Source organism: Rhinopithecus bieti, unplaced genomic scaffold (assembly GCF_001698545.2).
Source record: "Rhinopithecus bieti isolate Rb0 unplaced genomic scaffold, ASM169854v2 scaffold_9581, whole genome shotgun sequence".
Lineage (NCBI taxonomy): Eukaryota > Metazoa > Chordata > Mammalia > Primates > Cercopithecidae > Rhinopithecus > Rhinopithecus bieti.
Genome location: NW_016806413.1, coordinates 3,859,272 through 3,873,297, shown reverse-complemented (window position 1 = coordinate 3,873,297; position 14,026 = coordinate 3,859,272). Strand labels below are relative to the sequence as shown.

Genomic DNA, 14,026 nt, shown 5'->3' with positions numbered 1-14,026 from the left:
AAAAAAAAAAAAAAAAAAAAAAAAAAAAAACCCACCAATTTTATGTGTACAAATGAGTTTTGACAAATATATTCACCTGTGTAAATCACTGCCACCATCATGAAAGAACATTTCATCACCCCAGAATCCTCCAGGTGCCCGTTTGCAGACAATTTCCCTGCCAATCCCAATCCCAATCCCAATCCCAGGCAAACTATGGTCTGCTTTTGTTTACTCCAGTTTTGCTTTTTCTGGAATTTCATATAACTAGAATCATATAGTAGTTAGCCTTTTGTGTCTGGATCCTTTTTTGCTCAGCACTACCTTTTTGAGATTCATCCATGTCATTGCATGCATTATAAGCTCATTCCTTTTTATTACTGAGTAATATTATGTTGTTTAAATAAACAACAATTTGATTATACATTCACCTGTTATTGGACATCTGAGCTGTTTCCAGTTTTGGCTATTATGAATAAAGCCATTATGAACATTCATGTATAAGAAGGTATTTGTGTGAATGTATATTTTTATTTCTCTTGGGTAAATACCTAAAAGTGAAAATTCTGGTTTATATGGTAAATTTATGTTTGACTTCACAAGAAACTGCTAAAATGTTTGCCAGAGTGGCTGTACCATTTTACATTCCTACTAGCAATGTATAGGACTCCCGGTTGCTCCATCCTTGTCAGCATTTAGTCTGGTCAGTCTAAATTTTAGAGTTTCTCGTTAGTATGTAAAATGGTATCTCAGCCGGGCGTGGTGGCTCATGCCTGTAATCCCATCACTTTGGGAGGCCGAGGTGGGTGGATAACCTGAGGTCAGGAATTCGAGACTAGCCTGACCAACATGATAGAATCCTATCTCTACTAAAAATACAAAATTAGCCAGGCATGGTGGCATGTGCCTGTAATCCCCGCTACTCGGGAGGTTGAGGCAGGAGAATTGCTTGAACCCAGGAGGCAGAGGTTGCACTGAGCCGAGATCACGCCATTGCACTCCAGCCTGGGCAACAAAAGCAAAACTCCATCTCAAAAAAAATAAATAAATAAGTAGGCCAGGCACGGTGGCTCATGCCTGTAATCCCAATACTTTGGGAGGCTGAGGTGGGTGGATAACCTGATGTCAGAAGTTCGAGACCAGCCTGGCCAAAATGAAGAAATCCCATCTCTACTAAAAATACAAAAATTAGCTGGGTGTGGTGATACAGGCCTGTAATCCCAGCTACTCAGCAGGCTAAGGCAGGAGAATCACTTGAACCTGGGAGGCAGAGGTTGTGGTGAGCCAAGACTTAGCCATTGCACTCCAGCCTGGGCGAGGTTGCAGTGAGCCAAGATTGTACCACTGCACTCCAACCTGGGTGACAGAGCAAGACTGTCTCAAAATAAATAAACAAACAAACAAATAAATAAATAAATAAAATATAAATAATTAATAAAATAAAATAAAATAAAATGGTATCTCAATGTGGTTTTAATTTCTATTTCTCTGCTAACTAGTTATGTTGAGCATCTTTTCATGAGCTTGCTGACTATGTGTATATCTTCTTTTGTGACGTGTCTATTCACATTTTTTGACCATTTTAAAATTGTATTAGACAACACAATTTACACTCACAATACAATCACTCACTGTTACTGAGTGATCAGTTTCTTATACATTCTTGATGTTTTGTCTGTTTGAACTTCACATAAATGAAATACTAGAGCACAGCCACTGGAATTATTAAAAGCTCCCCTCATGACTTTAAAGTGTAGCCAGTGGTAAGCATCCCTGTCTTAAATCAACCTCAAGCCACATCATCTACCTATCATCCAATTGATCATAAATCTTGTTTATTTTCCATAAATGTCCTAAAATCTGCCCCCATGTCTCCATTCCCACTGATACCAGGCTTATAACCACCTTGGGGTATCTGCACTTGCTGTTACCTCTCCCAGGAATGTCTTTCCCCCAGACATCCACCTTACCTACTTCCTCTCAAATGTCACCTTATCACAGAGGTCTCCTCATATCCTATTGTAGAAGGCATCCCTGCCCTCACTCCCCATGCCCTTGCCCTGTTTCGTCTTCCACCATGGCACTGGGAGTCACCTGACACATTATATTTTGATTTGTTTACTTGTTGACTGCCTCTCTTCCTCCAGCTTCACAATGGCAGGCACTGTGTGTTGTTCACTGCTGTATCCTCAGTGCCTATAGCGGGGCCTGGCATGTAGCCGGCATGGAATGAACATTTGGGGAACAAATGAATAACATTTGCTGAGGGACTAGTTTCTCTAAACCACCGTTCTGAGTCTGACAGACTCCTGTGCAAAAGCTTCAGCAGATGCCCCTTAGCCACAAAGCCAAGTCCAATGGCTTTAAGTGCTTTGGATGTGGCCTCTGTGTCCTTCTAGCCTGTTTTCCCTTTCACAATGCCAAGTTCTAGCTAGTTGTGTTGACTTGCTCCTCTGTTCCTCTACCGCCTTCTCCCTCCAAGGCTTAAATCTTGCTGATCCTCCTACACCCAGCATGAATACCATGGTCCTTTTCTGACCCTCCAGGAGGAATACTCTACCTGCCCAAACAGCCTCAACTGCTCTATCTGTACATTCTCAATATACTTATCTCCATCTCGCACACAGGAGTGGTCCCAGAGCCTGTACCCACTACTCTTAAACTTGCTTCAATACCAAATCCCCAGGATACAATCTAAAAATGCTGATAACCAGGCCCCACCCCTAGAGAATCTGATTTAAATTAGTCTGGAGTGGAGACCAGGTGTGGGATGGGATAACTGCTGCCCAGGTGGTTTTAATGTGCTGTGGGCTGAGCCCAGGGTTTGGCAAAGGTCAAACAAAAGCAGGAGCTGGTGTTATGTTGAAATTCCTTACCAGGCAGCTCTGCCCAGTAAGAGAACTATAAAGAATTAACTCAGAAAACCTGTATTTTCCACACCCACACATTCCAAAAAACAGGTTTGGCCTTTGACCCGCTCGTAAGGGAGAATCTCTGAGCCCTTGGACCATCCTTCCCGATGAGAGTGTTTTTCTTCACCTGGGGGCCTTGGGCCATTCCAGTCCATGTTAATTAACAATGTGATTCATTGCCAGGTGCGGGGTAGGCTGGAGGGGGCTAGAAACTGAGTGACTAAGGTCAACTGTACCTATGTAACCATCTCCTAATAAAAACCCTAGACACCAAGACTCAGGGGAGATTCCCTGGCTGGCACTACTCCATGTAAGTTGCCATGAATTGTTTCTGGTAGAAGTAAGTACTGTTAACATGACTCTACTGGGAGAAGACAACTGGAAGCTTGCACCTGGTGTCTCCTGGACTCTGCCCTGTGTGCCTCTTTGCTGATTTTGACCTGTATTCTTTCATTGTAATAAACAATACATGTGAGTATAATGGCTGGCCCAAAGGCTATATCCTTTGTTAAAACACAAACGTTAGGCAGGCATGAGGGCTCACACCTGTAATCCCAGCACTTTGGAAGGCCAAAGTGGAAGCATAGCTTGAGCCCGGGAGGTTGAGACTACAATGAGCTGTGATCGCCACTGCACTCTAGCCTGGGTGACAGTGAGACCCTGTCTCCAGCATAAAAAAAGAAAAACTTTAAACAAATCAAATTCAACAGAATTCAATTGAGCAAGAATGATTCACAAATCTAGCAGCCCCCAGAACCAGAATAGATTCAGAGTGACTCCTGGGCTGCCACCTAGTTGAATAAGATTTATGAACAGAAAAAGGAAAGTGATAAACAGAAAGCACAAGTGAGGTACAGAAACAACTGAACTGATTACAGCTGGCTGTTTGCCTTTTTTGAATACAATTTGAATAGCTAGCTGCCTGTGATTAGCTGAAACTCTGTGACTGGCATAAGAGTAGGTTACAGTCTGCTGAAATAGCTAGTTAAGTTACAGTTTACTATGTACAGAGAAACCTTTAGGCTGAACTTAGAATATACAAGAAAGCAGCTTTAGGCTACAGTTAGTTTAACACATCCCACAGACATTTTTGTTTGGCTCTCACAGAACACTATGTTAGGATTTGAATTTGTTGCCAACATTCAAATAATTGCAATTCCAATATCAGATTTCCAGTGTCAACAAAAGCAGTCAAACTCTGTAAAATATTTGAAGAGAAGTACTCTTTTTTTTTTTTTTTTTAGACGAAGTCTTGCTCTGTCACCCAGGCTGGAGTACAGTGGCGCAATCTTGACTCACTGCAACCTCCGCCTCCTGGGCTCAAGCAATTCTCCTGCCTCAGCCTTCTGAGTTGCTGGGACTACAGGCATGCACCACCACACCCGGATAATTTTTGTATGTTTTTGTAGAGACATGGTTTCACCACGTTAGCCAGGCTGGTCTTGAACTCCTGACCTTAAGTGATCCACCCACCTCAGCCTCCCAAAATGCTGGGATCACAGGTGTGAGCCACCTTGCCCAGTCTGAAGAGATTTATTCTGAGTCAAATATGAGTGATCATGGCCTGTGACACAGCCCTCAGGAGATCCTGAGACCACGTGCCCAAGGTGGTCAGGGCACAGCTTGGTTTTATACATTTCAGGCAGACCTGAGACATCAATCAAATACATTTAAGATATATACTGGATTTGGTCCAGAAAAACTGATTTGGTCCAGAAAAGCAGGACAACTCCAAGGTTGGGAGAGGGGAGCTTCCAGGTCATAGATAGATTTAAAATTTTTCTGATTGGCAATTGGTTCAAAGAGTTACTATAAATAGAAAGGAATGTCTGGGTTAGAATAAGATCATTTGATCATGCAAATGAAGCCTCCAGGTAGCAGGCTTCAGAGATAATAGATTGTAAATGTTTCTTATCAGACTTAAGGTCTGTGTTGATGTTAATTAAATGTTGGTCAACTTCTCCTGAATTCCAAAAGGGAGGCGGGCATAATGAGGCATGTCTCACCCGCCGCTTCCCATCAAGGCCTGAACTGGTCTTTCGGGTTAACTTCAGAGTGTACTGGCTGAGAAGGAAATCCATTTAGATGGTTGGGGGACCTCTGAATTTTATGTTTGGTTTACACCAGCTTCTCTTACAAAAGTTTACAGATCTGGCAATGCTGGGCCCATAGTCCCACATGGACAGCAGCTGCTATGCAGAGTTCCTTTGGTGCACAATATGTTCTTTCCATTAAACCACCATCCCTGCCACTTTCAGATGCTGCAGCTGGCTCATCAGCTGCCCATTATCACTGCACATAAATGTTGTTCTTTCTCTTAAACCTGCTGAATTCACTTTTATTTCCCATCAGCCACAGCAGATGCTTTGGGTTTGTGGCTCCTGTTGAGGATTAAGCCTGGTGGCATCTCAGGCAGGCTTCAGCCACTCCCTCTACCTGGGAGGTCTTCCTCCCAGGCCTCCCCATCCCAGCCCTTTACCTTCCCACTAACTCCCAGTTAGCCTCTAGGATTCCCCTCAGGTCACCCTGTGGACTCCCAGAATCCCTAGGGCACCCCTTGATCACTAAACTTAACCTCAGTGTATTATAATTATCTATTATTTTGTTTATATTACTTCCCTTTACAAAGAGACCTCTTAAGGGCAGGGGTCCTAATATCTTATTTGCTAATTCTCAGCATCTTGCCCAGAACAGGCCTTCAACTAATGTTTGTAGAACTGTCACTGAATGAATGAATACAGTAACTTGTAAAGCTTTTCTCCTTTTCCACTCTCAATTTGCACCTGAATTCACTGAGGAACTGGTACTCATTGAATGTACACTGTGCCCCAGGCAAATTACTTAACCTCTTTGCTTTCGTTTCCCATCTGTAAAATGGGACTCTGATACTTACGAACTTAACAGGGAGGTTGTGAGATTAAGTGAAAGAATGCATGGAAATAATTATCATTATCACTGTATGAAAAGTGGTGTTCTTGGCCCAGTGAAGCCTCTGGGATAGACAGCAACGCCTGCACTGAGAGGACACCTATGGTCCCGACCGGCCCCCAGAGTATTAGTATCTAATCTGTGCTATTCATAAGGCCAGTGGAGATTTGGAATTAATTGATCTGGGCTGTGGCCAGGGTGTCTATTTTTATTTTTATTTTTTTGAGATGGAGTTTTGCTCTTGTTGCCCAGGCTGGAGTGCAATGGTATGATCTCAGCTCACAGCAACCTCCGCCTCCTGGGTTCAAGCGATTCTCCTGCCTCAGCTTCCTGAGTAGCTGGGACTACAGGCGTGTACCACTACGCCCGGCTACTATTTTTGTATTTTTAAAGTTTACCAGGTACGCTTAATGTTAAGCTGGTTTGAGAATGAGAGGTATTAATTGCTCTGAGAGGCTGTCTGGGAAGAGAAAGGCTACAGGAGAGACAAGCATCTCAGTCAATTTGAAGCTGAATGCAGAAGAAATTGGCCTGGGTGGGAAAGGGACGGTGCCCGAGTGGGGGGCAGAGGGCTTTCCTGCCAGAAGAGCAGGTGCAGAGAATGTGATGAGTGTGGGGAACTATGAAGGGTTCAGAATGGCCAGAGGGCAGGGCACATTTGGGGAGGCACCAGAAGGAGGGTCTGATCTGCCCAGCTAAGGAGCCTGGACTTTATCTTGAGGCGTTGGGGGTGTTCAGAGGGTGTACACAGGATCACCTTTGCCTTCCGCAGAGCTGGAGGCAAAGGGCCTAGTTAGGAGGGGGTCTCCGGGAAGCCATGTGGGCCTAAATCAAAACTGCAGCAGTGGAGATGGAGAAGGGGGAACAGGAATTGCTGCCAAATAGAAGGGACTGAAGGCAGCTAGGCGGAGGAGAGGGGAGAAACCTAGGTGGTTTGGGTTTGAGTGATTGGGGAGATAGCAGGCCCTGACAGAGGAGCAGTTTTCCACGCTGCAGACAAGGTGGTGGACTTTGAGTGCTGGGTGGGCAGCTAGCTGGCTGAGATGCTGAGTGGGTCTGGGGTTCAGAAGGAAAGTCTGAGCTGGAGCCTCAGGTAGTTGAAACCTAGAGTATGAACAAAGCAGCATGAGGAGAAGGTGCAGAGTGAGGAGGTGGGAGAGAGGGAAGGAGAAGGAAGAGGAAGAAGGGGCAGCTGGAAGCAAGTAACAGCCTGACAGGTTTATCTTGCCTGCTGTCCAGAAAACCAATACATGGAAAACAGCCAGTTTTGCAGCAAAGAAAGAGTTCGATTGGCCAGTCAAGTGAAAGGAAGGAAGGTAATTCTCAAATCTTCCTCTCACTGCAGTGAGCCATGATTGTGCCACTGCACTCCAGCCTGGGCAAAAGAGCGAGATCCTGTCTCAAAAAAAAAAAAAAAAAAACTTCCTCTCCAAGAATATTAGCAAATTGAATCCAACAATGTATTTGAAAAATTATACCACATGACCAAATAGGAGTTACTTTAGGTATGCAAGGCTGGTTTAACATTAGAAAATCAATTAACGTAAACCTATCACATCAGCAGGCTAAAGAAGAAAAGTCACACAATCATATTAATAGACACAGAAAAAGCATTTGACAAAATCCAATGCTCATTCATGATAAAAACTCTAAGTAAACTAGGAATAGAAAGGAACTTCTTCAATTTGATTAAGAATATCTACAAAAAACATACAGCTACCATCATACTTAGTGGTGAGAAACTACACGCTTTTCCCCTAAGACTGGGAACATGGCAAGACGTCCCTTCTCTCCACTGTCATTCAGCATCATACTAGAAGTTCTACCTAATGGAATAAGCCAAGAAAAGGAAACAAAAGATATATATTTTGGAAAGGAAGAAATAAAATTGCCTTGGTTGCAGATGACTGATTGTCTATGCAGAAAATCTCAAAGAATCTATTAAAAAAAAAAACAAAAACAAAAAACAAAAAAGACTCCTGGAACTTATAAGTGATTGCAGCAAGGTTGCAAGAAGAAAGGTTAATATACAGAAGTCAAATGGTTTCCCACATACTAGCAATAAGCAATGGAAAACTCAAGTTAAGGCCGGGCGCGGTGGCTCAAGCCTGTAATCCCAGCACTTTGGGAGGCCGAGACGGGCAGATCACGAGGTCAGGAGTTCGAGACCATCCTGGCTAACACGGTGAAACCCCCTCTCTACTAAAAAATACAAAAAGCTAGCCGGGCGAGGTGGCTGGCACCTGTAGTCCCAGCTACTTGGGAGGCTGAGGCAGGAGAATGGCGTAAACCCAGGAGGCGGAGCTTGCAGTGAGCTGCGATCCGGCCACTGCACTCCAGCCCGGGCGACAGAGCGAGACTCCGTCTCAAAAAAAAAAAAAAAAAAAAAAGCAATGCCATTTATATTAACATAAACATTGAAATACTTAGGAATAAATCTTACAAAATATGTGTAAGATCTATACTAGGAGAAACATAAAACTCTGAGAAAAGACTATAAACTATAAAATTCTGATAAAATCAAGAACTAAACAAATAGTTGGCCGGGCGCGGTGGCTCAAGCCTGTAATCCCAGCACTTTGGGAGGCCGAGACGGGCGGATCACAAGGTCAGGAGATCGAGACCATCCTGGCTAATACGGTGAAACCCCGTCTCTACTAAAGAATACAAAAAACTAGCCGGGCGACGAGGCGGGCGCCTGTAGTCCCAGCTACTTGGGAGGCGGAGGCAGGAGAATGGCGTGAACCCGGGAGGCGGAGCTTGCAGTGAGCTGAGATCCGGCCACCGCATTCCAGCCTGGGCGACAGAGCCAGACTCCGTCTCAAAACAAAACAAAACAAAACAAAACAAAACAAATAGTTATCTCATGCCCATGAATAGGAAGAATGAATATTGTTAAGATGTCAGTTCTTCCCAACTTGATCTATAGATTTAGTGCAATTGCAATAAAGAAATCCCAGCAAATTACTGTATGGATATATTGACAAATTGATTCTAAAGTTTATGTGGAGAGGCAAAAGATCCAGAATATCCAACACAATATTAAAGAAGAACAAAGGTAGAAAACTGACATTATCTGACCTTAAGACTTACTAGGCTAGGCGCGGTTGCTCACACCTGTAATCCCAGCACATTGGGAGGCTGAGGCAGGTGGATGGATCACCTGAGGTCAGGAGTTCAAGACCAGTCTGGCAAACATGGTAAAACCCCGTCTCTACTAAAAATACAAAAATTAGCCTGGTGTGGTGGTGGGTGCCTGTAATCCCAGCTACCTAGGAGGCTGAGGCAGGAGAATCACTTGAACCTGGGAGGCGGAGGTTGCAGTGAGCCAAGATCGTGCCATTGCGTTCCAACCTGGCCAACAGGAGCAAAACTCCATCTCAAAAAAGAAAACAAACAAACAAAAAAGACTTACTATAAAATGATAGTAATTAAGACAGTGTGGTATTGGCAAAGAAACAGACAAATGAATCAATGAAACCAAATAAAGAGCCCAGAAATAGACTCACATACATAGAGTCAACTGATCCTTGACAAAGAAACAAAGGCAATGATGCTGGAACAACAAATATCCACATGTAAAAAAGTGAATCTAGACACAGACCTTATGCCTATCACAAATACTAACTCAAAATGAATTATATACCGCAATGTAAAATGCAAAACTTATAGAAGGTAATACAGGAGCAAATCTAGCTGACCTTGGGTTTGGCTATGAGTTTTCATATATAATACCAAAAGGATGATACATGAAAGAAAAAAATTGATAAATTCAACTTCATTAAAATTATAAACTTCTACTCTGTGAAAGATACTGTTAAGAAAATGAAGAGGCCGGGAGCTGTGATTCATGCCTGTAATCCCAGCACTTTGGGAGGCTGAGGCAGGCGGATCACCTGAGGTCAGGAGTTTAAGACCAGCCTGGCCAACACGGTGAAACCCTGTCTCTACTAAAAATACAAACATTAGCTAGGCGTGGTGGCGCACATCTGTAATCCCAGTTACTCGGGCGGCGGAGGCAGGAGAATCGCTTGAACCTGGGAGGTGGAGGTTGCAGTAAGCTGAGATCACTCCACTGCACTCCAGCCTGGGCTACAGAGCAAGACTCAAAAAATAAAAAAAATAAAAAACAATAAAATGAAAGAAAAGAAAAGCCATAGAGACTGGAAGAAAACCCGCCAGACACATATTTGACAAAGGACTATATCTAAGATATACAAAGAATTCTGATAACTTAACAATAAGAAAATACCCCAGTTAAAAAGTGGGCAAGGCCAGGGGGTGGCTCATGCCTGTAATCCCAGAACTTTGGGAGGCCGAGGTGGGTGGGTCACCTGAGGTCAGCAGTTCGAGACCAGTCTGGCCAACATGGTGAAACCCCGTGTCTACTAAAAATATAAAAATTAGCTGGGCGTGGTGACAGGAGCCTGTAATCCCAGCTACTCAGGAGGCTGAAGCAGGAGAATTGCTTGAACCTGGGAGGTGGAAGTTGCAGTGAGCCGAGATCATGCCATTGCACTCCAGTCTGGGCGATAAGAGTGAAACTCCATCTCAAATAATAATAATAATAATAATAATAATAATAATAATAATAAAAGCGGGCAAAAGATCTGAACAAACTCCTCAACAAAAAAGAAACACGGATGGCAAATAGACATGAAAAGATGTTCAGCATCATATATAATTAGGAAATTGCAAATTAAAACAAAAATGAGATACCATTACACACCTATTAGAATGGCTACAATCCAAAACATTGACAACATCAAATGATGGCAAGAATGTGAAGCAACAAGAATTTCCATTTATTGCTGGTGGGGATGCAAAATGGAAAAGCCACTTTGCAAGACAATTGGGTAGTCTTTTTCAAAGCTAAACATAGTCTTGCCCCGTGATCCAGTAATCATATTTATCCAAATGAGTTGAACAATATATCCACACAAAAACCTGCACATGAAATGTTCATAGCTTTATTCATAATTACCAAAAATCAGAAAAAAACAAGATGTACTTCAATAGGTGAACAGATAACCTGGTACACTCATATCAGGGAATATTATTGAGTGATGAAAAGAAATGAGCTATCAAGCCACGAAAAGACATGAAAGAAACCTAAATGTATATTGCTAAGTGAAGAAGCCAGTCTGAAAAGGCTACGTACTATATAATTGCAAACTGTATAATATTCTGGAAAAGGCAAAATTACAGGGAAGTAAAAGATATCAGTGGTTGTAAATCCCTTCTAAATGAAAAATATCAGTGGTTTCCAGGGGTTGGTGGGAAGGAGGAATGAACAGTAAAGCCTAGGAGGTTTTTAGGGAGGTGAAACTGTTCTGTATACTTTAATGGTGGATACATAGCATTAAACATTTAGCAAAACTTGTAGACCTGTACAACCTAAAGCAATGAATGCTGGTCAGGTGTGGTGACTCACAGCTGTAATCTCCACACTCTAGGAAGCCAAGGTGGGAGGACCACTTGAGGCCAGGAGTTTGAGACCAGCTTGGGCAACATAGCAAGACCATATCTCTACAAAAAATAAAAAAATTAGCCGGGCATGGTGGCATGTGCCTGTGTTCCCAGCTACTCAGGAGGCTAAGGTGGGAGGACTGCCTGAGCCCAGAGGTTCCAGGCTACAGTGAGCCATGATCAGGCCACTGCACTCCAGCCTGGGTGACAAAGTGAGACTGTCTCAAAACAACAATAACAACAACAACACAACAACAACAAAAAATGACCTCTAATGTAAACTATGGACTTTAGTAATAACATACCAATATAGTTCTATCAACGATAACAAATGTACCACACCAATGCAATGTGGAAGATGTTAACAACAGAGGAAACGTGAATATGGAATGTATAAAGGAAATGTTTTTTGTTCAATGCTTCCATAAATCTGCTTTAAGTCTATTAATTTTCTTTTAAAAGTAAAGGCTAAGCCGGGCGCAGTGGCTCATGCCTGTAATCCCAGGACTTTGGGAGGCTGAGGTGGGCGGATCACCTGAGGTCACGAGTTCGAGACCAGCCTGGCCAACATGGTGAAAACCCGTCTCTAGGAAAAGTACCAAAATTAGCCAGGCATGGTGGCCGGCGCCTGTAATCCCAGCTCCTCAAGAACCCGAGGCAGGAGAATCGCTTGAACCCGGGAGGCAGAGTTTGCAGTGAGCCAAGATCGCACCACTGCACTCCAGCCTGCGCAATAGAGCGAGACTCCGTCTAAAACAAAAAAAACCAGTAATAATAATCAAAAATAATAAAATAAAGGCTAGAGCTGCATGGAAAGAACTCTTGGCTCAAGTAGGATTTAGAGCCAGGGAGTGGGAAGAGTGGCACCCACTCGGGAGTCCTATGAGGCAGCAAGATCCCAAAGGCTGTTGAGTGCATAGGTGACAGGGACCAGTGAGAAAGGACTTAGACCCCTTGCCCCACCCCATTGGCCTGCCACTTTCTTTCATTGTTTTTCTCTTCCTCTCTCCTTCTCTTTCTTCTTTTCTTTTCTTTTCTTTTTTTTTTTTTTGAGACGGAGTCTTGCTCTGTCCCCCAGGCTGGAGTGCAGTGGCGCGATCTCGGCTCACTGCAATCTCCACCTCCCGGGTTCACTTTCTTCTTTTCTTTTACTGTGTTCTTTTCGAGTATTCTCAACAACAGCCTGAAGGCCTGGAGGTGTAGGGGAGCCGCCCGCAGATGCCTAGTTTGGCGCCCTATACACTGCTAGCATCTACGTAGGCATGGGTTTGGGATGGGAGCGGGGTGATGCTCTGGTTCTACGGGCTGGAGTCCGCGCTTGGAGGGGAACTCCCTCTTGCGAGTCCCCCAGCAGTCCTGTGGGGGCTGGGCCTGGAAGGGGAACTGGGAGATGGGGAAGTGCATGCCGCCGGGTCCCATCTCAGTGCGGTGCGAGAGGGCACCCCGGCAGAGGCCCAGCAGACAGTGCTTGTCAGGCGGACCTGAGTTCGAGTTCTGACCGTGCCATCTATGCTATGACTTCGGGGCAGGCGACCCACCCTCCGCGCCTCACTAACCCATGTACTGCATGGAAAATAAGCGTCTTCCTGGGGAAGAAGAGGGCTGTGTGTGAAGATTCAAAAGACCAAGGGGGAGTCCTCGCTGGGCGCCCGGCCAGTGGCAGCACGCTCGGGCTGGGGTTGCGCTCAGGATCGGGTCCGCGCCCCCGGCAGCTGCGGGCTCTCTCCCGGCTCCGGCCCGGCCCTTCCGCCCTCCCCGGCACTTACAGCGGTCTCTCTCCACTTCTCACTTCTTGGACTGCCGCGGCTAGGTCACCTCCTCCGGACGCCGGCACGCGCTGCCCTGGAAACCGTCACCAGGGAAACCAGCGACGTCACTCGCGCGTTTTCAACGCGTCTCTACGGGGGCCGAGGGGGCGCCAAGAGTTCTGAAAGTGACAGAGGCGCTGAGGGCGCTCTGGGCTGGATGCAAACGGGCACCATCTCGAGTGCGCTGGAGATTTTAAATCTTCTGGAGTATATTTTTTAGAAAGTTTTGTGGACCAAACGTTCTGTACAGAGATGCCCATTCCTCTCTCCTGCTGGGGAGTTAAGCAGCGAACGATCTCACCATGAAATTTAAAGTAGCCGTTCAGATATATTTGAAAAATGTGAAACAGTGTGGGGAAAGGCCATGTTATGATGGTGAGTGAAGGAAGCAGGACGCAATATAGCAATGCTAAATAAATAAAGTTGCGTTTATTTCAAACCTGGCACTAAAACAATACCGAAATAGAAGTATTAAAAGTGGTTATATTTGGCCGGTGGAATAGCAGTGCTGTTTGTTTTTACACTTTAGAAGATTTTTAAAATAATGAACAGTATTTATTTTCATAGAGGAAAACACTTGCATTTTTTTTTTTTTTAAACTGCACCTTCCAATTTAAGACATTACTATATTTCAGGGCAATATGGGGGTGGGAGGCAAATTTCTAGGAAAGATGATTCAAGGGAGTCTGTCTTGTCTATCTTTATCTATCTATCTATCTATCTATCTATCTATCTATCTATCTATCTATCTAATCTAATCTATCTACAGAGTCTCGCTGTGTCGCCCAGGCTGGAGTGCAGTGGCGTGATCTCGGCTTATTGCAACCTCCACCACCCGGGTTCAAGCGATTATCCTGCCTCAATCTCGCGAGTAGCTGGGATTACGGGCACCCGCCACCACACCCGGCTAATTTTTTTATTTTTAGTACA

General features: G+C 44.4%; 1 protein-coding gene across 1 annotated transcript in view; it reads right to left on the bottom strand.

The window, feature by feature from the left end:
- Positions 1 to 13,343, bottom strand: part of CCDC13 (coiled-coil domain containing 13) — a 65,609-nt gene extending 52,266 nt beyond the window's left edge. The window contains exon 1 of the mRNA XM_017876355.1: positions 13,055 to 13,343. The gene's annotated coding sequence lies outside the window, so the exon portion shown is untranslated. The remainder of the gene's footprint in view (positions 1 to 13,054) is intronic.
- Between the last annotated feature and the right edge of the window lie 683 nt (positions 13,344 to 14,026).